This window comes from Patiria miniata, unplaced genomic scaffold (assembly GCF_015706575.1).
Source record: "Patiria miniata isolate m_02_andy unplaced genomic scaffold, ASM1570657v1 HiC_scaffold_6, whole genome shotgun sequence".
NCBI classification, from domain to species: domain Eukaryota; kingdom Metazoa; phylum Echinodermata; class Asteroidea; order Valvatida; family Asterinidae; genus Patiria; species Patiria miniata.
The window spans coordinates 6,197,962-6,214,367 of record NW_024037073.1 but is presented as its reverse complement, the minus strand read 5'-3'; the positions used below and the strand labels follow the sequence as shown (position 1 = coordinate 6,214,367).

Genomic DNA, 16,406 nt, shown 5'->3' with positions numbered 1-16,406 from the left:
AAACTGGCTAAAAGAAAGTTTACATCGCCTACGACCATACTACGTTGAATACACCGGTTCTCGTCCGATCACCGAAGTTAAGCAACGTCGGGCTTGGTTAGTACTTGGATGGGAGACCGCCTGGGAATACCAGGTGTCGTAGGCTTTTTGTTTTTTGTCTGGGGGCGCTGTTAGTGCGTTGCAATTTGGGGGGTTGGCCATTTTGGGGTTCCGAATTTTTGGTGTTTTTTTATTTTTTTGGAACGGCGGCGGCCAAGTTTGCTTCAAAACTGGCTAAAAGAAAGTTTACATCGCCTACGACCATACTACGTTGAATACACCGGTTCTCGTCCGATCACCGAAGTTAAGCAACGTCGGGCTTGGTTAGTACTTGGATGGGAGACCGCCTGGGAATACCAGGTGTCGTAGGCTTTTTGTTTTTTGTCTGGGGGCGCTGTTAGTGCGTTGCAATTTGGGGGGTTGGCCATTTTGGGGTTCCGAATTTTTGGTGTTTTTTTATTTTTTTGGAACGGCGGCGGCCAAGTTTGCTTCAAAACTGGCTAAAAGAAAGTTTACATCGCCTACGACCATACTACGTTGAATACACCGGTTCTCGTCCGATCACCGAAGTTAAGCAACGTCGGGCTTGGTTAGTACTTGGATGGGAGACCGCCTGGGAATACCAGGTGTCGTAGGCTTTTTGTTTTTTGTCTGGGGGCGCTGTTAGTGCGTTGCAATTTGGGGGGTTGGCCATTTTGGGGTTCCGAATTTTTGGTGTTTTTTTATTTTTTTGGAACGGCGGCGGCCAAGTTTGCTTCAAAACTGGCTAAAAGAAAGTTTACATCGCCTACGACCATACTACGTTGAATACACCGGTTCTCGTCCGATCACCGAAGTTAAGCAACGTCGGGCTTGGTTAGTACTTGGATGGGAGACCGCCTGGGAATACCAGGTGTCGTAGGCTTTTTGTTTTTTGTCTGGGGGCGCTGTTAGTGCGTTGCAATTTGGGGGGTTGGCCATTTTGGGGTTCCGAATTTTTGGTGTTTTTTTATTTTTTTGGAACGGCGGCGGCCAAGTTTGCTTCAAAACTGGCTAAAAGAAAGTTTACATCGCCTACGACCATACTACGTTGAATACACCGGTTCTCGTCCGATCACCGAAGTTAAGCAACGTCGGGCTTGGTTAGTACTTGGATGGGAGACCGCCTGGGAATACCAGGTGTCGTAGGCTTTTTGTTTTTTGTCTGGGGGCGCTGTTAGTGCGTTGCAATTTGGGGGGTTGGCCATTTTGGGGTTCCGAATTTTTGGTGTTTTTTTATTTTTTTGGAACGGCGGCGGCCAAGTTTGCTTCAAAACTGGCTAAAAGAAAGTTTACATCGCCTACGACCATACTACGTTGAATACACCGGTTCTCGTCCGATCACCGAAGTTAAGCAACGTCGGGCTTGGTTAGTACTTGGATGGGAGACCGCCTGGGAATACCAGGTGTCGTAGGCTTTTTGTTTTTTGTCTGGGGGCGCTGTTAGTGCGTTGCAATTTGGGGGGTTGGCCATTTTGGGGTTCCGAATTTTTGGTGTTTTTTTATTTTTTTGGAACGGCGGCGGCCAAGTTTGCTTCAAAACTGGCTAAAAGAAAGTTTACATCGCCTACGACCATACTACGTTGAATACACCGGTTCTCGTCCGATCACCGAAGTTAAGCAACGTCGGGCTTGGTTAGTACTTGGATGGGAGACCGCCTGGGAATACCAGGTGTCGTAGGCTTTTTGTTTTTTGTCTGGGGGCGCTGTTAGTGCGTTGCAATTTGGGGGGTTGGCCATTTTGGGGTTCCGAATTTTTGGTGTTTTTTTATTTTTTTTGAACGGCGGCGGCCAAGTTTGCTTCAAAACTGGCTAAAAGAAAGTTTACATCGCCTACGACCATACTACGTTGAATACACCGGTTCTCGTCCGATCACCGAAGTTAAGCAACGTCGGGCTTGGTTAGTACTTGGATGGGAGACCGCCTGGGAATACCAGGTGTCGTAGGCTTTTTGTTTTTTGTCTGGGGGCGCTGTTAGTGCGTTGCAATTTGGGGGGTTGGCCATTTTGGGGTTCCGAATTTTTGGTGTTTTTTTATTTTTTTTGAACGGCGGCGGCCAAGTTTGCTTCAAAACTGGCTAAAAGAAAGTTTACATCGCCTACGACCATACTACGTTGAATACACCGGTTCTCGTCCGATCACCGAAGTTAAGCAACGTCGGGCTTGGTTAGTACTTGGATGGGAGACCGCCTGGGAATACCAGGTGTCGTAGGCTTTTTGTTTTTTGTCTGGGGGCGCTGTTAGTGCGTTGCAATTTGGGGGGTTGGCCATTTTGGGGTTCCGAATTTTTGGTGTTTTTTTATTTTTTTGGAACGGCGGCGGCCAAGTTTGCTTCAAAACTGGCTAAAAGAAAGTTTACATCGCCTACGACCATACTACGTTGAATACACCGGTTCTCGTCCGATCACCGAAGTTAAGCAACGTCGGGCTTGGTTAGTACTTGGATGGGAGACCGCCTGGGAATACCAGGTGTCGTAGGCTTTTTGTTTTTTGTCTGGGGGCGCTGTTAGTGCGTTGCAATTTGGGGGGTTGGCCATTTTGGGGTTCCGAATTTTTGGTGTTTTTTTATTTTTTTGGAACGGCGGCGGCCAAGTTTGCTTCAAAACTGGCTAAAAGAAAGTTTACATCGCCTACGACCATACTACGTTGAATACACCGGTTCTCGTCCGATCACCGAAGTTAAGCAACGTCGGGCTTGGTTAGTACTTGGATGGGAGACCGCCTGGGAATACCAGGTGTCGTAGGCTTTTTGTTTTTTGTCTGGGGGCGCTGTTAGTGCGTTGCAATTTGGGGGGTTGGCCATTTTGGGGTTCCGAATTTTTGGTGTTTTTTTATTTTTTTTGGAACGGCGGCGGCCAAGTTTGCTTCAAAACTGGCTAAAAGAAAGTTTACATCGCCTACGACCATACTACGTTGAATACACCGGTTCTCGTCCGATCACCGAAGTTAAGCAACGTCGGGCTTGGTTAGTACTTGGATGGGAGACCGCCTGGGAATACCAGGTGTCGTAGGCTTTTTGTTTTTTGTCTGGGGGCGCTGTTAGTGCGTTGCAATTTGGGGGGTTGGCCATTTTGGGGTTCCGAATTTTTGGTGTTTTTTTATTTTTTTGGAACGGCGGCGGCCAAGTTTGCTTCAAAACTGGCTAAAAGAAAGTTTACATCGCCTACGACCATACTACGTTGAATACACCGGTTCTCGTCCGATCACCGAAGTTAAGCAACGTCGGGCTTGGTTAGTACTTGGATGGGAGACCGCCTGGGAATACCAGGTGTCGTAGGCTTTTTGTTTTTTGTCTGGGGGCGCTGTTAGTGCGTTGCAATTTGGGGGGTTGGCCATTTTGGGGTTCCGAATTTTGGTGTTTTTTTATTTTTTTGGAACGGCGGCGGCCAAGTTTGCTTCAAAACTGGCTAAAAGAAAGTTTACATCGCCTACGACCATACTACGTTGAATACACCGGTTCTCGTCCGATCACCGAAGTTAAGCAACGTCGGGCTTGGTTAGTACTTGGATGGGAGACCGCCTGGGAATACCAGGTGTCGTAGGCTTTTTGTTTTTTGTCTGGGGGCGCTGTTAGTGCGTTGCAATTTGGGGGGTTGGCCATTTTGGGGTTCCGAATTTTTGGTGTTTTTTTATTTTTTTGGAACGGCGGCGGCCAAGTTTGCTTCAAAACTGGCTAAAAGAAAGTTTACATCGCCTACGACCATACTACGTTGAATACACCGGTTCTCGTCCGATCACCGAAGTTAAGCAACGTCGGGCTTGGTTAGTACTTGGATGGGAGACCGCCTGGGAATACCAGGTGTCGTAGGCTTTTTGTTTTTTGTCTGGGGGCGCTGTTAGTGCGTTGCAATTTGGGGGGTTGGCCATTTTGGGGTTCCGAATTTTTGGTGTTTTTTTTTTTTTTTTGGAACGGCGGCGGCCAAGTTTGCTTCAAAACTGGCTAAAAGAAAGTTTACATCGCCTACGACCATACTACGTTGAATACACCGGTTCTCGTCCGATCACCGAAGTTAAGCAACGTCGGGCTTGGTTAGTACTTGGATGGGAGACCGCCTGGGAATACCAGGTGTCGTAGGCTTTTTGTTTTTTGTCTGGGGGCGCTGTTAGTGCGTTGCAATTTGGGGGGTTGGCCATTTTGGGGTTCCGAATTTTTGGTGTTTTTTTATTTTTTTGGAACGGCGGCGGCCAAGTTTGCTTCAAAACTGGCTAAAAGAAAGTTTACATCGCCTACGACCATACTACGTTGAATACACCGGTTCTCGTCCGATCACCGAAGTTAAGCAACGTCGGGCTTGGTTAGTACTTGGATGGGAGACCGCCTGGGAATACCAGGTGTCGTAGGCTTTTTGTTTTTTGTCTGGGGGCGCTGTTAGTGCGTTGCAATTTGGGGGGTTGGCCATTTTGGGGTTCCGAATTTTTGGTGTTTTTTTTTTTTTTTTGGAACGGCGGCGGCCAAGTTTGCTTCAAAACTGGCTAAAAGAAAGTTTACATCGCCTACGACCATACTACGTTGAATACACCGGTTCTCGTCCGATCACCGAAGTTAAGCAACGTCGGGCTTGGTTAGTACTTGGATGGGAGACCGCCTGGGAATACCAGGTGTCGTAGGCTTTTTGTTTTTTGTCTGGGGGCGCTGTTAGTGCGTTGCAATTTGGGGGGTTGGCCATTTTGGGGTTCCGAATTTTTGGTGTTTTTTTATTTTTTTGGAACGGCGGCGGCCAAGTTTGCTTCAAAACTGGCTAAAAGAAAGTTTACATCGCCTACGACCATACTACGTTGAATACACCGGTTCTCGTCCGATCACCGAAGTTAAGCAACGTCGGGCTTGGTTAGTACTTGGATGGGAGACCGCCTGGGAATACCAGGTGTCGTAGGCTTTTTGTTTTTTGTCTGGGGGCGCTGTTAGTGCGTTGCAATTTGGGGGGTTGGCCATTTTGGGGTTCCGAATTTTTGGTGTTTTTTTATTTTTTTGGAACGGCGGCGGCCAAGTTTGCTTCAAAACTGGCTAAAAGAAAGTTTACATCGCCTACGACCATACTACGTTGAATACACCGGTTCTCGTCCGATCACCGAAGTTAAGCAACGTCGGGCTTGGTTAGTACTTGGATGGGAGACCGCCTGGGAATACCAGGTGTCGTAGGCTTTTTGTTTTTTGTCTGGGGGCGCTGTTAGTGCGTTGCAATTTGGGGGGTTGGCCATTTTGGGGTTCCGAATTTTTGGTGTTTTTTTATTTTTTTGGAACGGCGGCGGCCAAGTTTGCTTCAAAACTGGCTAAAAGAAAGTTTACATCGCCTACGACCATACTACGTTGAATACACCGGTTCTCGTCCGATCACCGAAGTTAAGCAACGTCGGGCTTGGTTAGTACTTGGATGGGAGACCGCCTGGGAATACCAGGTGTCGTAGGCTTTTTGTTTTTTGTCTGGGGGCGCTGTTAGTGCGTTGCAATTTGGGGGGTTGGCCATTTTGGGGTTCCGAATTTTTGGTGTTTTTTTATTTTTTTGGAACGGCGGCGGCCAAGTTTGCTTCAAAACTGGCTAAAAGAAAGTTTACATCGCCTACGACCATACTACGTTGAATACACCGGTTCTCGTCCGATCACCGAAGTTAAGCAACGTCGGGCTTGGTTAGTACTTGGATGGGAGACCGCCTGGGAATACCAGGTGTCGTAGGCTTTTTGTTTTTTGTCTGGGGGCGCTGTTAGTGCGTTGCAATTTGGGGGGTTGGCCATTTTGGGGTTCCGAATTTTTGGTGTTTTTTTATTTTTTTGGAACGGCGGCGGCCAAGTTTGCTTCAAAACTGGCTAAAAGAAAGTTTACATCGCCTACGACCATACTACGTTGAATACACCGGTTCTCGTCCGATCACCGAAGTTAAGCAACGTCGGGCTTGGTTAGTACTTGGATGGGAGACCGCCTGGGAATACCAGGTGTCGTAGGCTTTTTGTTTTTTGTCTGGGGGCGCTGTTAGTGCGTTGCAATTTGGGGGGTTGGCCATTTTGGGGTTCCGAATTTTTGGTGTTTTTTATTTTTTTGGAACGGCGGCGGCCAAGTTTGCTTCAAAACTGGCTAAAAGAAAGTTTACATCGCCTACGACCATACTACGTTGAATACACCGGTTCTCGTCCGATCACCGAAGTTAAGCAACGTCGGGCTTGGTTAGTACTTGGATGGGAGACCGCCTGGGAATACCAGGTGTCGTAGGCTTTTTGTTTTTTGTCTGGGGGCGCTGTTAGTGCGTTGCAATTTGGGGGGTTGGCCATTTTGGGGTTCCGAATTTTTGGTGTTTTTTTTTTTTTTTGGAACGGCGGCGGCCAAGTTTGCTTCAAAACTGGCTAAAAGAAAGTTTACATCGCCTACGACCATACTACGTTGAATACACCGGTTCTCGTCCGATCACCGAAGTTAAGCAACGTCGGGCTTGGTTAGTACTTGGATGGGAGACCGCCTGGGAATACCAGGTGTCGTAGGCTTTTTGTTTTTTGTCTGGGGGCGCTGTTAGTGCGTTGCAATTTGGGGGGTTGGCCATTTTGGGGTTCCGAATTTTTGGTGTTTTTTTATTTTTTTGGAACGGCGGCGGCCAAGTTTGCTTCAAAACTGGCTAAAAGAAAGTTTACATCGCCTACGACCATACTACGTTGAATACACCGGTTCTCGTCCGATCACCGAAGTTAAGCAACGTCGGGCTTGGTTAGTACTTGGATGGGAGACCGCCTGGGAATACCAGGTGTCGTAGGCTTTTTGTTTTTTGTCTGGGGGCGCTGTTAGTGCGTTGCAATTTGGGGGGTTGGCCATTTTGGGGTTCCGAATTTTTGGTGTTTTTTTATTTTTTTGGAACGGCGGCGGCCAAGTTTGCTTCAAAACTGGCTAAAAGAAAGTTTACATCGCCTACGACCATACTACGTTGAATACACCGGTTCTCGTCCGATCACCGAAGTTAAGCAACGTCGGGCTTGGTTAGTACTTGGATGGGAGACCGCCTGGGAATACCAGGTGTCGTAGGCTTTTTGTTTTTTGTCTGGGGGCGCTGTTAGTGCGTTGCAATTTGGGGGGTTGGCCATTTTGGGGTTCCGAATTTTTGGTGTTTTTTTATTTTTTTGGAACGGCGGCGGCCAAGTTTGCTTCAAAACTGGCTAAAAGAAAGTTTACATCGCCTACGACCATACTACGTTGAATACACCGGTTCTCGTCCGATCACCGAAGTTAAGCAACGTCGGGCTTGGTTAGTACTTGGATGGGAGACCGCCTGGGAATACCAGGTGTCGTAGGCTTTTTGTTTTTTGTCTGGGGGCGCTGTTAGTGCGTTGCAATTTGGGGGGTTGGCCATTTTGGGGTTCCGAATTTTTGGTGTTTTTTTATTTTTTTGGAACGGCGGCGGCCAAGTTTGCTTCAAAACTGGCTAAAAGAAAGTTTACATCGCCTACGACCATACTACGTTGAATACACCGGTTCTCGTCCGATCACCGAAGTTAAGCAACGTCGGGCTTGGTTAGTACTTGGATGGGAGACCGCCTGGGAATACCAGGTGTCGTAGGCTTTTTGTTTTTTGTCTGGGGGCGCTGTTAGTGCGTTGCAATTTGGGGGGTTGGCCATTTTGGGGTTCCGAATTTTTGGTGTTTTTTATTTTTTTGGAACGGCGGCGGCCAAGTTTGCTTCAAAACTGGCTAAAAGAAAGTTTACATCGCCTACGACCATACTACGTTGAATACACCGGTTCTCGTCCGATCACCGAAGTTAAGCAACGTCGGGCTTGGTTAGTACTTGGATGGGAGACCGCCTGGGAATACCAGGTGTCGTAGGCTTTTTGTTTTTTGTCTGGGGGCGCTGTTAGTGCGTTGCAATTTGGGGGGTTGGCCATTTTGGGGTTCCGAATTTTTGGTGTTTTTTTATTTTTTTGGAACGGCGGCGGCCAAGTTTGCTTCAAAACTGGCTAAAAGAAAGTTTACATCGCCTACGACCATACTACGTTGAATACACCGGTTCTCGTCCGATCACCGAAGTTAAGCAACGTCGGGCTTGGTTAGTACTTGGATGGGAGACCGCCTGGGAATACCAGGTGTCGTAGGCTTTTTGTTTTTGTCTGGGGGCGCTGTTAGTGCGTTGCAATTTGGGGGGTTGGCCATTTTGGGGTTCCGAATTTTTGGTGTTTTTTTTTTTTTTTTGGAACGGCGGCGGCCAAGTTTGCTTCAAAACTGGCTAAAAGAAAGTTTACATCGCCTACGACCATACTACGTTGAATACACCGGTTCTCGTCCGATCACCGAAGTTAAGCAACGTCGGGCTTGGTTAGTACTTGGATGGGAGACCGCCTGGGAATACCAGGTGTCGTAGGCTTTTTGTTTTTTGTCTGGGGGCGCTGTTAGTGCGTTGCAATTTGGGGGGTTGGCCATTTTGGGGTTCCGAATTTTTGGTGTTTTTTTATTTTTTTGGAACGGCGGCGGCCAAGTTTGCTTCAAAACTGGCTAAAAGAAAGTTTACATCGCCTACGACCATACTACGTTGAATACACCGGTTCTCGTCCGATCACCGAAGTTAAGCAACGTCGGGCTTGGTTAGTACTTGGATGGGAGACCGCCTGGGAATACCAGGTGTCGTAGGCTTTTTGTTTTTTTGTCTGGGGGCGCTGTTAGTGCGTTGCAATTTGGGGGGTTGGCCATTTTGGGGTTCCGAATTTTGGTGTTTTTTTTTTTTTGGAACGGCGGCGGCCAAGTTTGCTTCAAAACTGGCTAAAAGAAAGTTTACATCGCCTACGACCATACTACGTTGAATACACCGGTTCTCGTCCGATCACCGAAGTTAAGCAACGTCGGGCTTGGTTAGTACTTGGATGGGAGACCGCCTGGGAATACCAGGTGTCGTAGGCTTTTTGTTTTTTGTCTGGGGGCGCTGTTAGTGCGTTGCAATTTGGGGGGTTGGCCATTTTGGGGTTCCGAATTTTTGGTGTTTTTTTATTTTTTTGGAACGGCGGCGGCCAAGTTTGCTTCAAAACTGGCTAAAAGAAAGTTTACATCGCCTACGACCATACTACGTTGAATACACCGGTTCTCGTCCGATCACCGAAGTTAAGCAACGTCGGGCTTGGTTAGTACTTGGATGGGAGACCGCCTGGGAATACCAGGTGTCGTAGGCTTTTGTTTTTTGTCTGGGGGCGCTGTTAGTGCGTTGCAATTTGGGGGGTTGGCCATTTTGGGGTTCCGAATTTTTGGTGTTTTTTTATTTTTTTGGAACGGCGGCGGCCAAGTTTGCTTCAAAACTGGCTAAAAGAAAGTTTACATCGCCTACGACCATACTACGTTGAATACACCGGTTCTCGTCCGATCACCGAAGTTAAGCAACGTCGGGCTTGGTTAGTACTTGGATGGGAGACCGCCTGGGAATACCAGGTGTCGTAGGCTTTTTGTTTTTTGTCTGGGGGCGCTGTTAGTGCGTTGCAATTTGGGGGGTTGGCCATTTTGGGGTTCCGAATTTTTGGTGTTTTTTTATTTTTTTGGAACGGCGGCGGCCAAGTTTGCTTCAAAACTGGCTAAAAGAAAGTTTACATCGCCTACGACCATACTACGTTGAATACACCGGTTCTCGTCCGATCACCGAAGTTAAGCAACGTCGGGCTTGGTTAGTACTTGGATGGGAGACCGCCTGGGAATACCAGGTGTCGTAGGCTTTTTGTTTTTTGTCTGGGGGCGCTGTTAGTGCGTTGCAATTTGGGGGGTTGGCCATTTTGGGGTTCCGAATTTTTGGTGTTTTTTTATTTTTTTGGAACGGCGGCGGCCAAGTTTGCTTCAAAACTGGCTAAAAGAAAGTTTACATCGCCTACGACCATACTACGTTGAATACACCGGTTCTCGTCCGATCACCGAAGTTAAGCAACGTCGGGCTTGGTTAGTACTTGGATGGGAGACCGCCTGGGAATACCAGGTGTCGTAGGCTTTTTGTTTTTTGTCTGGGGGCGCTGTTAGTGCGTTGCAATTTGGGGGGTTGGCCATTTTGGGGTTCCGAATTTTTTTTTTTTTTTTTTTTTTTTTTGGAACGGCGGCGGCCAAGTTTGCTTCAAAACTGGCTAAAAGAAAGTTTACATCGCCTACGACCATACTACGTTGAATACACCGGTTCTCGTCCGATCACCGAAGTTAAGCAACGTCGGGCTTGGTTAGTACTTGGATGGGAGACCGCCTGGGAATACCAGGTGTCGTAGGCTTTTTGTTTTTTGTCTGGGGGCGCTGTTAGTGCGTTGCAATTTGGGGGGTTGGCCATTTTGGGGTTCCGAATTTTTGGTGTTTTTTATTTTTTTGGAACGGCGGCGGCCAAGTTTGCTTCAAAACTGGCTAAAAGAAAGTTTACATCGCCTACGACCATACTACGTTGAATACACCGGTTCTCGTCCGATCACCGAAGTTAAGCAACGTCGGGCTTGGTTAGTACTTGGATGGGAGACCGCCTGGGAATACCAGGTGTCGTAGGCTTTTTGTTTTTTGTCTGGGGGCGCTGTTAGTGCGTTGCAATTTGGGGGTTGGCCATTTTGGGGTTCCGAATTTTTGGTGTTTTTTTATTTTTTTGGAACGGCGGCGGCCAAGTTTGCTTCAAAACTGGCTAAAAGAAAGTTTACATCGCCTACGACCATACTACGTTGAATACACCGGTTCTCGTCCGATCACCGAAGTTAAGCAACGTCGGGCTTGGTTAGTACTTGGATGGGAGACCGCCTGGGAATACCAGGTGTCGTAGGCTTTTTGTTTTTTGTCTGGGGGCGCTGTTAGTGCGTTGCAATTTGGGGGTTGGCCATTTTGGGGTTCCGAATTTTTGGTGTTTTTTTTTTTTTTTTGAACGGCGGCGGCCAAGTTTGCTTCAAAACTGGCTAAAAGAAAGTTTACATCGCCTACGACCATACTACGTTGAATACACCGGTTCTCGTCCGATCACCGAAGTTAAGCAACGTCGGGCTTGGTTAGTACTTGGATGGGAGACCGCCTGGGAATACCAGGTGTCGTAGGCTTTTTGTTTTTTGTCTGGGGCGCTGTTAGTGCGTTGCAATTTGGGGGGTTGGCCATTTTGGGGTTCCGAATTTTTGGTGTTTTTTTTATTTTTTTTGAACGGCGGCGGCCAAGTTTGCTTCAAAACTGGCTAAAAGAAAGTTTACATCGCCTACGACCATACTACGTTGAATACACCGGTTCTCGTCCGATCACCGAAGTTAAGCAACGTCGGGCTTGGTTAGTACTTGGATGGGAGACCGCCTGGGAATACCAGGTGTCGTAGGCTTTTTGTTTTTTGTCTGGGGGCGCTGTTAGTGCGTTGCAATTTGGGGGGTTGGCCATTTTGGGGTTCCGAATTTTTGGTGTTTTTTTATTTTTTGGAACGGCGGCGGCCAAGTTTGCTTCAAAACTGGCTAAAAGAAAGTTTACATCGCCTACGACCATACTACGTTGAATACACCGGTTCTCGTCCGATCACCGAAGTTAAGCAACGTCGGGCTTGGTTAGTACTTGGATGGGAGACCGCCTGGGAATACCAGGTGTCGTAGGCTTTTTGTTTTTTGTCTGGGGCGCTGTTAGTGCGTTGCAATTTGGGGGTTGGCCATTTTGGGGTTCCGAATTTTTGTTTTTTTATTTTTTTTGGAACGGCGGCGGCCAAGTTTGCTTCAAAACTGGCTAAAAGAAAGTTTACATCGCCTACGACCATACTACGTTGAATACACCGGTTCTCGTCCGATCACCGAAGTTAAGCAACGTCGGGCTTGGTTAGTACTTGGATGGGAGACCGCCTGGGAATACCAGGTGTCGTAGGCTTTTTGTTTTTGTCTGGGGGCGCTGTTAGTGCGTTGCAATTTGGGGGGTTGGCCATTTTGGGGTTCCGAATTTTTGGTGTTTTTTATTTTTTTGGAACGGCGGCGGCCAAGTTTGCTTCAAAACTGGCTAAAAGAAAGTTTACATCGCCTACGACCATACTACGTTGAATACACCGGTTCTCGTCCGATCACCGAAGTTAAGCAACGTCGGGCTTGGTTAGTACTTGGATGGGAGACCGCCTGGGAATACCAGGTGTCGTAGGCTTTTTGTTTTTTGTCTGGGGGCGCTGTTAGTGCGTTGCAATTTGGGGGGTTGGCCATTTTGGGGTTCCGAATTTTTGGTGTTTTTTATTTTTTTGGAACGGCGGCGGCCAAGTTTGCTTCAAAACTGGCTAAAAGAAAGTTTACATCGCCTACGACCATACTACGTTGAATACACCGGTTCTCGTCCGATCACCGAAGTTAAGCAACGTCGGGCTTGGTTAGTACTTGGATGGGAGACCGCCTGGGAATACCAGGTGTCGTAGGCTTTTTGTTTTTTGTCTGGGGGCGCTGTTAGTGCGTTGCAATTTGGGGGGTTGGCCATTTTGGGGTTCCGAATTTTTTGGTGTTTTTTTTTTTTGGAACGGCGGCGGCCAAGTTTGCTTCAAAACTGGCTAAAAGAAAGTTTACATCGCCTACGACCATACTACGTTGAATACACCGGTTCTCGTCCGATCACCGAAGTTAAGCAACGTCGGGCTTGGTTAGTACTTGGATGGGAGACCGCCTGGGAATACCAGGTGTCGTAGGCTTTTTGTTTTTTGTCTGGGGGCGCTGTTAGTGCGTTGCAATTTGGGGGGTTGGCCATTTTGGGGTTCCGAATTTTGGTGTTTTTTTATTTTTTGGAACGGCGGCGGCCAAGTTTGCTTCAAAACTGGCTAAAAGAAAGTTTACATCGCCTACGACCATACTACGTTGAATACACCGGTTCTCGTCCGATCACCGAAGTTAAGCAACGTCGGGCTTGGTTAGTACTTGGATGGGAGACCGCCTGGGAATACCAGGTGTCGTAGGCTTTTTGTTTTTTGTCTGGGGGCGCTGTTAGTGCGTTGCAATTTGGGGGGTTGGCCATTTTGGGGTTCCGAATTTTTGGTGTTTTTTTATTTTTTTGGAACGGCGGCGGCCAAGTTTGTTCAAAACTGGCTAAAAGAAAGTTTACATCGCCTACGACCATACTACGTTGAATACACCGGTTCTCGTCCGATCACCGAAGTTAAGCAACGTCGGGCTTGGTTAGTACTTGGATGGGAGACCGCCTGGGAATACCAGGTGTCGTAGGCTTTTTGTTTTTTGTCTGGGGGCGCTGTTAGTGCGTTGCAATTTGGGGGGTTGGCCATTTTGGGGTTCCGAATTTTTGGTGTTTTTTTATTTTTTTGGAACGGCGGCGGCCAAGTTTGCTTCAAAACTGGCTAAAAGAAAGTTTACATCGCCTACGACCATACTACGTTGAATACACCGGTTCTCGTCCGATCACCGAAGTTAAGCAACGTCGGGCTTGGTTAGTACTTGGATGGGAGACCGCCTGGGAATACCAGGTGTCGTAGGCTTTTTGTTTTTTGTCTGGGGGCGCTGTTAGTGCGTTGCAATTTGGGGGTTGGCCATTTTGGGGTTCCGAATTTTGGTGTTTTTTTATTTTTTGGAACGGCGGCGGCCAAGTTTGCTTCAAAACTGGCTAAAAGAAAGTTTACATCGCCTACGACCATACTACGTTGAATACACCGGTTCTCGTCCGATCACCGAAGTTAAGCAACGTCGGGCTTGGTTAGTACTTGGATGGGAGACCGCCTGGGAATACCAGGTGTCGTAGGCTTTTTGTTTTTGTCTGGGGGCGCTGTTAGTGCGTTGCAATTTGGGGGTTGGCCATTTTGGGGTTCCGAATTTTTGGTGTTTTTTTATTTTTTGGAACGGCGGCGGCCAAGTTTGTTCAAAACTGGCTAAAAGAAAGTTTACATCGCCTACGACCATACTACGTTGAATACACCGGTTCTCGTCCGATCACCGAAGTTAAGCAACGTCGGGCTTGGTTAGTACTTGGATGGGAGACCGCCTGGGAATACCAGGTGTCGTAGGCTTTTTGTTTTTTGTCTGGGGGCGCTGTTAGTGCGTTGCAATTTGGGGGGTTGGCCATTTTGGGGTTCCGAATTTTTGTTGTTTTTTTATTTTTTTGGAACGGCGGCGGCCAAGTTTGGTTCAAAACTGGCTAAAAGAAAGTTTACATCGCCTACGACCATACTACGTTGAATACACCGGTTCTCGTCCGATCACCGAAGTTAAGCAACGTCGGGCTTGGTTAGTACTTGGATGGGAGACCGCCTGGGAATACCAGGTGTCGTAGGCTTTTTGTTTTTTGTCTGGGGGCGCTGTTAGTGCGTTGCAATTTGGGGGGTTGGCCATTTTGGGGTTCCGATTTTTGGTGTTTTTTTATTTTTTTTGAACGGCGGCGGCCAAGTTTGGTTCAAAACTGGCTAAAAGAAAGTTTACATCGCCTACGACCATACTACGTTGAATACACCGGTTCTCGTCCGATCACCGAAGTTAAGCAACGTCGGGCTTGGTTAGTACTTGGATGGGAGACCGCCTGGGAATACCAGGTGTCGTAGGCTTTTTGTTTTTGTCTGGGGGCGCTGTTAGTGCGTTGCAATTTGGGGGTGGCCATTTTGGGGTTCCGAATTTTTTTTGTTTTTTTTTTTTTTTGGAACGGCGGCGGCCAAGTTTGTTCAAAACTGGCTAAAAGAAAGTTTACATCGCCTACGACCATACTACGTTGAATACACCGGTTCTCGTCCGATCACCGAAGTTAAGCAACGTCGGGCTTGGTTAGTACTTGGATGGGAGACCGCCTGGGAATACCAGGTGTCGTAGGCTTTTTGTTTTTGTCTGGGGGCGCTGTTAGTGCGTTGCAATTTGGGGTTGGCCATTTTGGGGTTCCGAATTTTGGTGTTTTTTTTTTTTGGGAACGGCGGCGGCCAAGTTTGGTTCAAAACTGGCTAAAAGAAAGTTTACATCGCCTACGACCATACTACGTTGAATACACCGGTTCTCGTCCGATCACCGAAGTTAAGCAACGTCGGGCTTGGTTAGTACTTGGATGGGAGACCGCCTGGGAATACCAGGTGTCGTAGGCTTTTTGTTTTTTGTCTGGGGGCGCTGTTAGTGCGTTGCAATTTGGGGGGTTGGCCATTTTGGGGTTCCGAATTTTTTGGTGTTTTTTTATTTTTTGGAACGGCGGCGGGCCAAGTTTGGTTCAAAACTGGCTAAAAGAAAGTTTACATCGCCTACGACCATACTACGTTGAATACACCGGTTCTCGTCCGATCACCGAAGTTAAGCAACGTCGGGCTTGGTTAGTACTTGGATGGGAGACCGCCTGGGAATACCAGTGTCGTAGGCTTTTTGTTTTTTGTCTGGGGGCGCTGTTAGTGCGTTGCAATTTGGGGTTGGCCATTTTGGGGTTCCGATTTTGGTGTTTTTTTTTTTTTTGGAACGGCGGCGGCCAAGTTTGCTTCAAAACTGGCTAAAAGAAAGTTTACATCGCCTACGACCATACTACGTTGAATACACCGGTTCTCGTCCGATCACCGAAGTTAAGCAACGTCGGGCTTGGTTAGTACTTGGATGGGAGACCGCCTGGGAATACCAGGTGTCGTAGGCTTTTGTTTTTTGTCTGGGGGCGCTGTTAGTGCGTTGCAATTGGGGGGTTGGCCATTTTGGGGTTCCGAATTTTGGTGTTTTTTTTTTTTTTTGGAACGGCGGCGGCCAAGTTTGGTTCAAAACTGGCTAAAAGAAAGTTTACATCGCCTACGACCATACTACGTTGAATACACCGGTTCTCGTCCGATCACCGAAGTTAAGCAACGTCGGGCTTGGTTAGTACTTGGATGGGAGACCGCCTGGGAATACCAGGTGTCGTAGGCTTTTGTTTTTTGTCTGGGGGCGCTGTTAGTGCGTTGCAATTTGGGGGTTGGCCATTTTGGGGTTCCGAATTTTTTGGTTTTTTTTATTTTTTTTGGAACGGCGGCGGCCAAGTTTGCTTCAAACTGGCTAAAAAAAAGTTTACATCGCTACGACCATACAGACACTACGTTGAATACACCGGTTCTCGTCCGATCACCGAAGTTAAGCAACGTCGGGCTTGGTTAGTACTTGGATGGGAGACCGCCTGGGAATACCAGGTGTCGTAGGCTTTTTGTTTTTTTGTCTGGGGGCGCTGTTAGTGCGTTGCAATATGGGGGGTTGGCCATTTTGGGGTTCCGATTTTTGGTGTTTTTTTTTTTTTGGGAACGGCGGCGGCCAAGTTTTGCTCAAAACTGGCTAAAAGAAAGTTTACATCGCCTACGACCATACTACGTTGAATACACCGGTTCTCGTCCGATCACCGAAGTTAAGCAACGTCGGGCTTGGTTAGTACTTGGATGGGAGACCGCCTGGGAATACCAGGTGTCGTAGGCTTTTTGTTTTTTGTCTGGGGGCGCTGTTAGTGCGTTGCAATTTGGGGGTTGGCCATTTTGGGGTTCCGAATTTTTGG

The 16,406-nt window shown here is 47.7% G+C and overlaps 61 non-coding genes and 1 pseudogene across 61 annotated transcripts; all 62 read left to right on the top strand.

The window, feature by feature from the left end:
- The first annotated feature begins 26 nt into the window (after positions 1 to 26).
- On the top strand, positions 27 to 145 carry LOC119743865. Its single transcript, XR_005273296.1, has one exon. It is a non-coding gene; the product is annotated as a 5S ribosomal RNA (ribosomal RNA).
- Positions 146 to 292: 147 nt separating this feature from the next.
- Positions 293 to 411, top strand: LOC119743864. The gene has a single exon (XR_005273295.1). It is a non-coding gene; the product is annotated as a 5S ribosomal RNA (ribosomal RNA).
- Positions 412 to 558: 147 nt separating this feature from the next.
- LOC119743863 lies at positions 559 to 677 on the top strand. The gene has a single exon (XR_005273294.1). It is a non-coding gene; the product is annotated as a 5S ribosomal RNA (ribosomal RNA).
- Positions 678 to 824: 147 nt separating this feature from the next.
- LOC119743860 lies at positions 825 to 943 on the top strand. The gene has a single exon (XR_005273292.1). It is a non-coding gene; the product is annotated as a 5S ribosomal RNA (ribosomal RNA).
- Positions 944 to 1,090: 147 nt separating this feature from the next.
- LOC119743859 lies at positions 1,091 to 1,209 on the top strand. Its single transcript, XR_005273291.1, has one exon. It is a non-coding gene; the product is annotated as a 5S ribosomal RNA (ribosomal RNA).
- A 147-nt stretch (positions 1,210 to 1,356) lies between these two features.
- Positions 1,357 to 1,475, top strand: LOC119743858. Its single transcript, XR_005273290.1, has one exon. It is a non-coding gene; the product is annotated as a 5S ribosomal RNA (ribosomal RNA).
- A 147-nt stretch (positions 1,476 to 1,622) lies between these two features.
- On the top strand, positions 1,623 to 1,741 carry LOC119743857. The gene has a single exon (XR_005273289.1). It is a non-coding gene; the product is annotated as a 5S ribosomal RNA (ribosomal RNA).
- A 147-nt stretch (positions 1,742 to 1,888) lies between these two features.
- On the top strand, positions 1,889 to 2,007 carry LOC119743856. The gene has a single exon (XR_005273288.1). It is a non-coding gene; the product is annotated as a 5S ribosomal RNA (ribosomal RNA).
- Positions 2,008 to 2,154: 147 nt separating this feature from the next.
- On the top strand, positions 2,155 to 2,273 carry LOC119743855. The gene has a single exon (XR_005273287.1). It is a non-coding gene; the product is annotated as a 5S ribosomal RNA (ribosomal RNA).
- Positions 2,274 to 2,420: 147 nt separating this feature from the next.
- On the top strand, positions 2,421 to 2,539 carry LOC119743854. The gene has a single exon (XR_005273286.1). It is a non-coding gene; the product is annotated as a 5S ribosomal RNA (ribosomal RNA).
- A 147-nt stretch (positions 2,540 to 2,686) lies between these two features.
- Positions 2,687 to 2,805, top strand: LOC119743853. Its single transcript, XR_005273285.1, has one exon. It is a non-coding gene; the product is annotated as a 5S ribosomal RNA (ribosomal RNA).
- A 148-nt stretch (positions 2,806 to 2,953) lies between these two features.
- LOC119743852 lies at positions 2,954 to 3,072 on the top strand. The gene has a single exon (XR_005273284.1). It is a non-coding gene; the product is annotated as a 5S ribosomal RNA (ribosomal RNA).
- Positions 3,073 to 3,219: 147 nt separating this feature from the next.
- Positions 3,220 to 3,338, top strand: LOC119743851. Its single transcript, XR_005273283.1, has one exon. It is a non-coding gene; the product is annotated as a 5S ribosomal RNA (ribosomal RNA).
- Positions 3,339 to 3,484: 146 nt separating this feature from the next.
- Positions 3,485 to 3,603, top strand: LOC119743849. Its single transcript, XR_005273281.1, has one exon. It is a non-coding gene; the product is annotated as a 5S ribosomal RNA (ribosomal RNA).
- Positions 3,604 to 3,750: 147 nt separating this feature from the next.
- Positions 3,751 to 3,869, top strand: LOC119743848. Its single transcript, XR_005273280.1, has one exon. It is a non-coding gene; the product is annotated as a 5S ribosomal RNA (ribosomal RNA).
- A 148-nt stretch (positions 3,870 to 4,017) lies between these two features.
- On the top strand, positions 4,018 to 4,136 carry LOC119743847. The gene has a single exon (XR_005273279.1). It is a non-coding gene; the product is annotated as a 5S ribosomal RNA (ribosomal RNA).
- Positions 4,137 to 4,283: 147 nt separating this feature from the next.
- On the top strand, positions 4,284 to 4,402 carry LOC119743846. The gene has a single exon (XR_005273278.1). It is a non-coding gene; the product is annotated as a 5S ribosomal RNA (ribosomal RNA).
- A 148-nt stretch (positions 4,403 to 4,550) lies between these two features.
- Positions 4,551 to 4,669, top strand: LOC119743844. The gene has a single exon (XR_005273277.1). It is a non-coding gene; the product is annotated as a 5S ribosomal RNA (ribosomal RNA).
- A 147-nt stretch (positions 4,670 to 4,816) lies between these two features.
- LOC119743843 lies at positions 4,817 to 4,935 on the top strand. The gene has a single exon (XR_005273276.1). It is a non-coding gene; the product is annotated as a 5S ribosomal RNA (ribosomal RNA).
- A 147-nt stretch (positions 4,936 to 5,082) lies between these two features.
- LOC119743842 lies at positions 5,083 to 5,201 on the top strand. Its single transcript, XR_005273275.1, has one exon. It is a non-coding gene; the product is annotated as a 5S ribosomal RNA (ribosomal RNA).
- Positions 5,202 to 5,348: 147 nt separating this feature from the next.
- LOC119743841 lies at positions 5,349 to 5,467 on the top strand. The gene has a single exon (XR_005273274.1). It is a non-coding gene; the product is annotated as a 5S ribosomal RNA (ribosomal RNA).
- Positions 5,468 to 5,614: 147 nt separating this feature from the next.
- On the top strand, positions 5,615 to 5,733 carry LOC119743840. Its single transcript, XR_005273273.1, has one exon. It is a non-coding gene; the product is annotated as a 5S ribosomal RNA (ribosomal RNA).
- A 147-nt stretch (positions 5,734 to 5,880) lies between these two features.
- On the top strand, positions 5,881 to 5,999 carry LOC119743839. Its single transcript, XR_005273272.1, has one exon. It is a non-coding gene; the product is annotated as a 5S ribosomal RNA (ribosomal RNA).
- Positions 6,000 to 6,145: 146 nt separating this feature from the next.
- Positions 6,146 to 6,264, top strand: LOC119743837. Its single transcript, XR_005273270.1, has one exon. It is a non-coding gene; the product is annotated as a 5S ribosomal RNA (ribosomal RNA).
- A 147-nt stretch (positions 6,265 to 6,411) lies between these two features.
- On the top strand, positions 6,412 to 6,530 carry LOC119743836. Its single transcript, XR_005273269.1, has one exon. It is a non-coding gene; the product is annotated as a 5S ribosomal RNA (ribosomal RNA).
- A 147-nt stretch (positions 6,531 to 6,677) lies between these two features.
- On the top strand, positions 6,678 to 6,796 carry LOC119743835. Its single transcript, XR_005273268.1, has one exon. It is a non-coding gene; the product is annotated as a 5S ribosomal RNA (ribosomal RNA).
- Positions 6,797 to 6,943: 147 nt separating this feature from the next.
- Positions 6,944 to 7,062, top strand: LOC119743834. The gene has a single exon (XR_005273267.1). It is a non-coding gene; the product is annotated as a 5S ribosomal RNA (ribosomal RNA).
- A 147-nt stretch (positions 7,063 to 7,209) lies between these two features.
- LOC119743833 lies at positions 7,210 to 7,328 on the top strand. The gene has a single exon (XR_005273266.1). It is a non-coding gene; the product is annotated as a 5S ribosomal RNA (ribosomal RNA).
- A 147-nt stretch (positions 7,329 to 7,475) lies between these two features.
- On the top strand, positions 7,476 to 7,594 carry LOC119743832. The gene has a single exon (XR_005273265.1). It is a non-coding gene; the product is annotated as a 5S ribosomal RNA (ribosomal RNA).
- Positions 7,595 to 7,740: 146 nt separating this feature from the next.
- Positions 7,741 to 7,859, top strand: LOC119743831. Its single transcript, XR_005273264.1, has one exon. It is a non-coding gene; the product is annotated as a 5S ribosomal RNA (ribosomal RNA).
- A 147-nt stretch (positions 7,860 to 8,006) lies between these two features.
- On the top strand, positions 8,007 to 8,125 carry LOC119743830. The gene has a single exon (XR_005273263.1). It is a non-coding gene; the product is annotated as a 5S ribosomal RNA (ribosomal RNA).
- A 147-nt stretch (positions 8,126 to 8,272) lies between these two features.
- On the top strand, positions 8,273 to 8,391 carry LOC119743828. The gene has a single exon (XR_005273262.1). It is a non-coding gene; the product is annotated as a 5S ribosomal RNA (ribosomal RNA).
- A 147-nt stretch (positions 8,392 to 8,538) lies between these two features.
- On the top strand, positions 8,539 to 8,657 carry LOC119743827. The gene has a single exon (XR_005273261.1). It is a non-coding gene; the product is annotated as a 5S ribosomal RNA (ribosomal RNA).
- A 145-nt stretch (positions 8,658 to 8,802) lies between these two features.
- Positions 8,803 to 8,921, top strand: LOC119743825. Its single transcript, XR_005273259.1, has one exon. It is a non-coding gene; the product is annotated as a 5S ribosomal RNA (ribosomal RNA).
- A 147-nt stretch (positions 8,922 to 9,068) lies between these two features.
- Positions 9,069 to 9,187, top strand: LOC119743824. The gene has a single exon (XR_005273258.1). It is a non-coding gene; the product is annotated as a 5S ribosomal RNA (ribosomal RNA).
- A 146-nt stretch (positions 9,188 to 9,333) lies between these two features.
- On the top strand, positions 9,334 to 9,452 carry LOC119743823. The gene has a single exon (XR_005273257.1). It is a non-coding gene; the product is annotated as a 5S ribosomal RNA (ribosomal RNA).
- Positions 9,453 to 9,599: 147 nt separating this feature from the next.
- Positions 9,600 to 9,718, top strand: LOC119743822. The gene has a single exon (XR_005273256.1). It is a non-coding gene; the product is annotated as a 5S ribosomal RNA (ribosomal RNA).
- Positions 9,719 to 9,865: 147 nt separating this feature from the next.
- LOC119743821 lies at positions 9,866 to 9,984 on the top strand. The gene has a single exon (XR_005273255.1). It is a non-coding gene; the product is annotated as a 5S ribosomal RNA (ribosomal RNA).
- A 149-nt stretch (positions 9,985 to 10,133) lies between these two features.
- LOC119743820 lies at positions 10,134 to 10,252 on the top strand. Its single transcript, XR_005273254.1, has one exon. It is a non-coding gene; the product is annotated as a 5S ribosomal RNA (ribosomal RNA).
- A 146-nt stretch (positions 10,253 to 10,398) lies between these two features.
- LOC119743819 lies at positions 10,399 to 10,517 on the top strand. The gene has a single exon (XR_005273253.1). It is a non-coding gene; the product is annotated as a 5S ribosomal RNA (ribosomal RNA).
- Positions 10,518 to 10,663: 146 nt separating this feature from the next.
- Positions 10,664 to 10,782, top strand: LOC119743818. The gene has a single exon (XR_005273252.1). It is a non-coding gene; the product is annotated as a 5S ribosomal RNA (ribosomal RNA).
- A 146-nt stretch (positions 10,783 to 10,928) lies between these two features.
- On the top strand, positions 10,929 to 11,047 carry LOC119743817. The gene has a single exon (XR_005273251.1). It is a non-coding gene; the product is annotated as a 5S ribosomal RNA (ribosomal RNA).
- Positions 11,048 to 11,194: 147 nt separating this feature from the next.
- LOC119743816 lies at positions 11,195 to 11,313 on the top strand. The gene has a single exon (XR_005273250.1). It is a non-coding gene; the product is annotated as a 5S ribosomal RNA (ribosomal RNA).
- Positions 11,314 to 11,459: 146 nt separating this feature from the next.
- Positions 11,460 to 11,578, top strand: LOC119743814. Its single transcript, XR_005273248.1, has one exon. It is a non-coding gene; the product is annotated as a 5S ribosomal RNA (ribosomal RNA).
- Positions 11,579 to 11,721: 143 nt separating this feature from the next.
- LOC119743812 lies at positions 11,722 to 11,840 on the top strand. The gene has a single exon (XR_005273247.1). It is a non-coding gene; the product is annotated as a 5S ribosomal RNA (ribosomal RNA).
- A 145-nt stretch (positions 11,841 to 11,985) lies between these two features.
- LOC119743811 lies at positions 11,986 to 12,104 on the top strand. The gene has a single exon (XR_005273246.1). It is a non-coding gene; the product is annotated as a 5S ribosomal RNA (ribosomal RNA).
- A 146-nt stretch (positions 12,105 to 12,250) lies between these two features.
- LOC119743810 lies at positions 12,251 to 12,369 on the top strand. Its single transcript, XR_005273245.1, has one exon. It is a non-coding gene; the product is annotated as a 5S ribosomal RNA (ribosomal RNA).
- Positions 12,370 to 12,514: 145 nt separating this feature from the next.
- On the top strand, positions 12,515 to 12,633 carry LOC119743809. The gene has a single exon (XR_005273244.1). It is a non-coding gene; the product is annotated as a 5S ribosomal RNA (ribosomal RNA).
- Positions 12,634 to 12,778: 145 nt separating this feature from the next.
- LOC119743808 lies at positions 12,779 to 12,897 on the top strand. The gene has a single exon (XR_005273243.1). It is a non-coding gene; the product is annotated as a 5S ribosomal RNA (ribosomal RNA).
- Positions 12,898 to 13,043: 146 nt separating this feature from the next.
- LOC119743807 lies at positions 13,044 to 13,162 on the top strand. The gene has a single exon (XR_005273242.1). It is a non-coding gene; the product is annotated as a 5S ribosomal RNA (ribosomal RNA).
- Positions 13,163 to 13,309: 147 nt separating this feature from the next.
- On the top strand, positions 13,310 to 13,428 carry LOC119743806. The gene has a single exon (XR_005273241.1). It is a non-coding gene; the product is annotated as a 5S ribosomal RNA (ribosomal RNA).
- A 144-nt stretch (positions 13,429 to 13,572) lies between these two features.
- On the top strand, positions 13,573 to 13,691 carry LOC119743805. Its single transcript, XR_005273240.1, has one exon. It is a non-coding gene; the product is annotated as a 5S ribosomal RNA (ribosomal RNA).
- Positions 13,692 to 13,834: 143 nt separating this feature from the next.
- LOC119743804 lies at positions 13,835 to 13,953 on the top strand. Its single transcript, XR_005273239.1, has one exon. It is a non-coding gene; the product is annotated as a 5S ribosomal RNA (ribosomal RNA).
- A 147-nt stretch (positions 13,954 to 14,100) lies between these two features.
- Positions 14,101 to 14,219, top strand: LOC119743802. Its single transcript, XR_005273237.1, has one exon. It is a non-coding gene; the product is annotated as a 5S ribosomal RNA (ribosomal RNA).
- A 146-nt stretch (positions 14,220 to 14,365) lies between these two features.
- Positions 14,366 to 14,484, top strand: LOC119743801. The gene has a single exon (XR_005273236.1). It is a non-coding gene; the product is annotated as a 5S ribosomal RNA (ribosomal RNA).
- A 143-nt stretch (positions 14,485 to 14,627) lies between these two features.
- Positions 14,628 to 14,746, top strand: LOC119743800. The gene has a single exon (XR_005273235.1). It is a non-coding gene; the product is annotated as a 5S ribosomal RNA (ribosomal RNA).
- Positions 14,747 to 14,887: 141 nt separating this feature from the next.
- On the top strand, positions 14,888 to 15,006 carry LOC119743799. The gene has a single exon (XR_005273234.1). It is a non-coding gene; the product is annotated as a 5S ribosomal RNA (ribosomal RNA).
- A 148-nt stretch (positions 15,007 to 15,154) lies between these two features.
- LOC119744114 lies at positions 15,155 to 15,272 on the top strand. Its single transcript, XR_005273528.1, has one exon. It is a non-coding gene; the product is annotated as a 5S ribosomal RNA (ribosomal RNA).
- Positions 15,273 to 15,414: 142 nt separating this feature from the next.
- Positions 15,415 to 15,533, top strand: LOC119743798. The gene has a single exon (XR_005273233.1). It is a non-coding gene; the product is annotated as a 5S ribosomal RNA (ribosomal RNA).
- Positions 15,534 to 15,677: 144 nt separating this feature from the next.
- LOC119743796 lies at positions 15,678 to 15,796 on the top strand. Its single transcript, XR_005273232.1, has one exon. It is a non-coding gene; the product is annotated as a 5S ribosomal RNA (ribosomal RNA).
- A 144-nt stretch (positions 15,797 to 15,940) lies between these two features.
- Positions 15,941 to 16,065, top strand: LOC119744127 (annotated as a pseudogene).
- A 146-nt stretch (positions 16,066 to 16,211) lies between these two features.
- Positions 16,212 to 16,330, top strand: LOC119743795. Its single transcript, XR_005273231.1, has one exon. It is a non-coding gene; the product is annotated as a 5S ribosomal RNA (ribosomal RNA).
- The last annotated feature ends 76 nt before the right edge of the window (positions 16,331 to 16,406 follow it).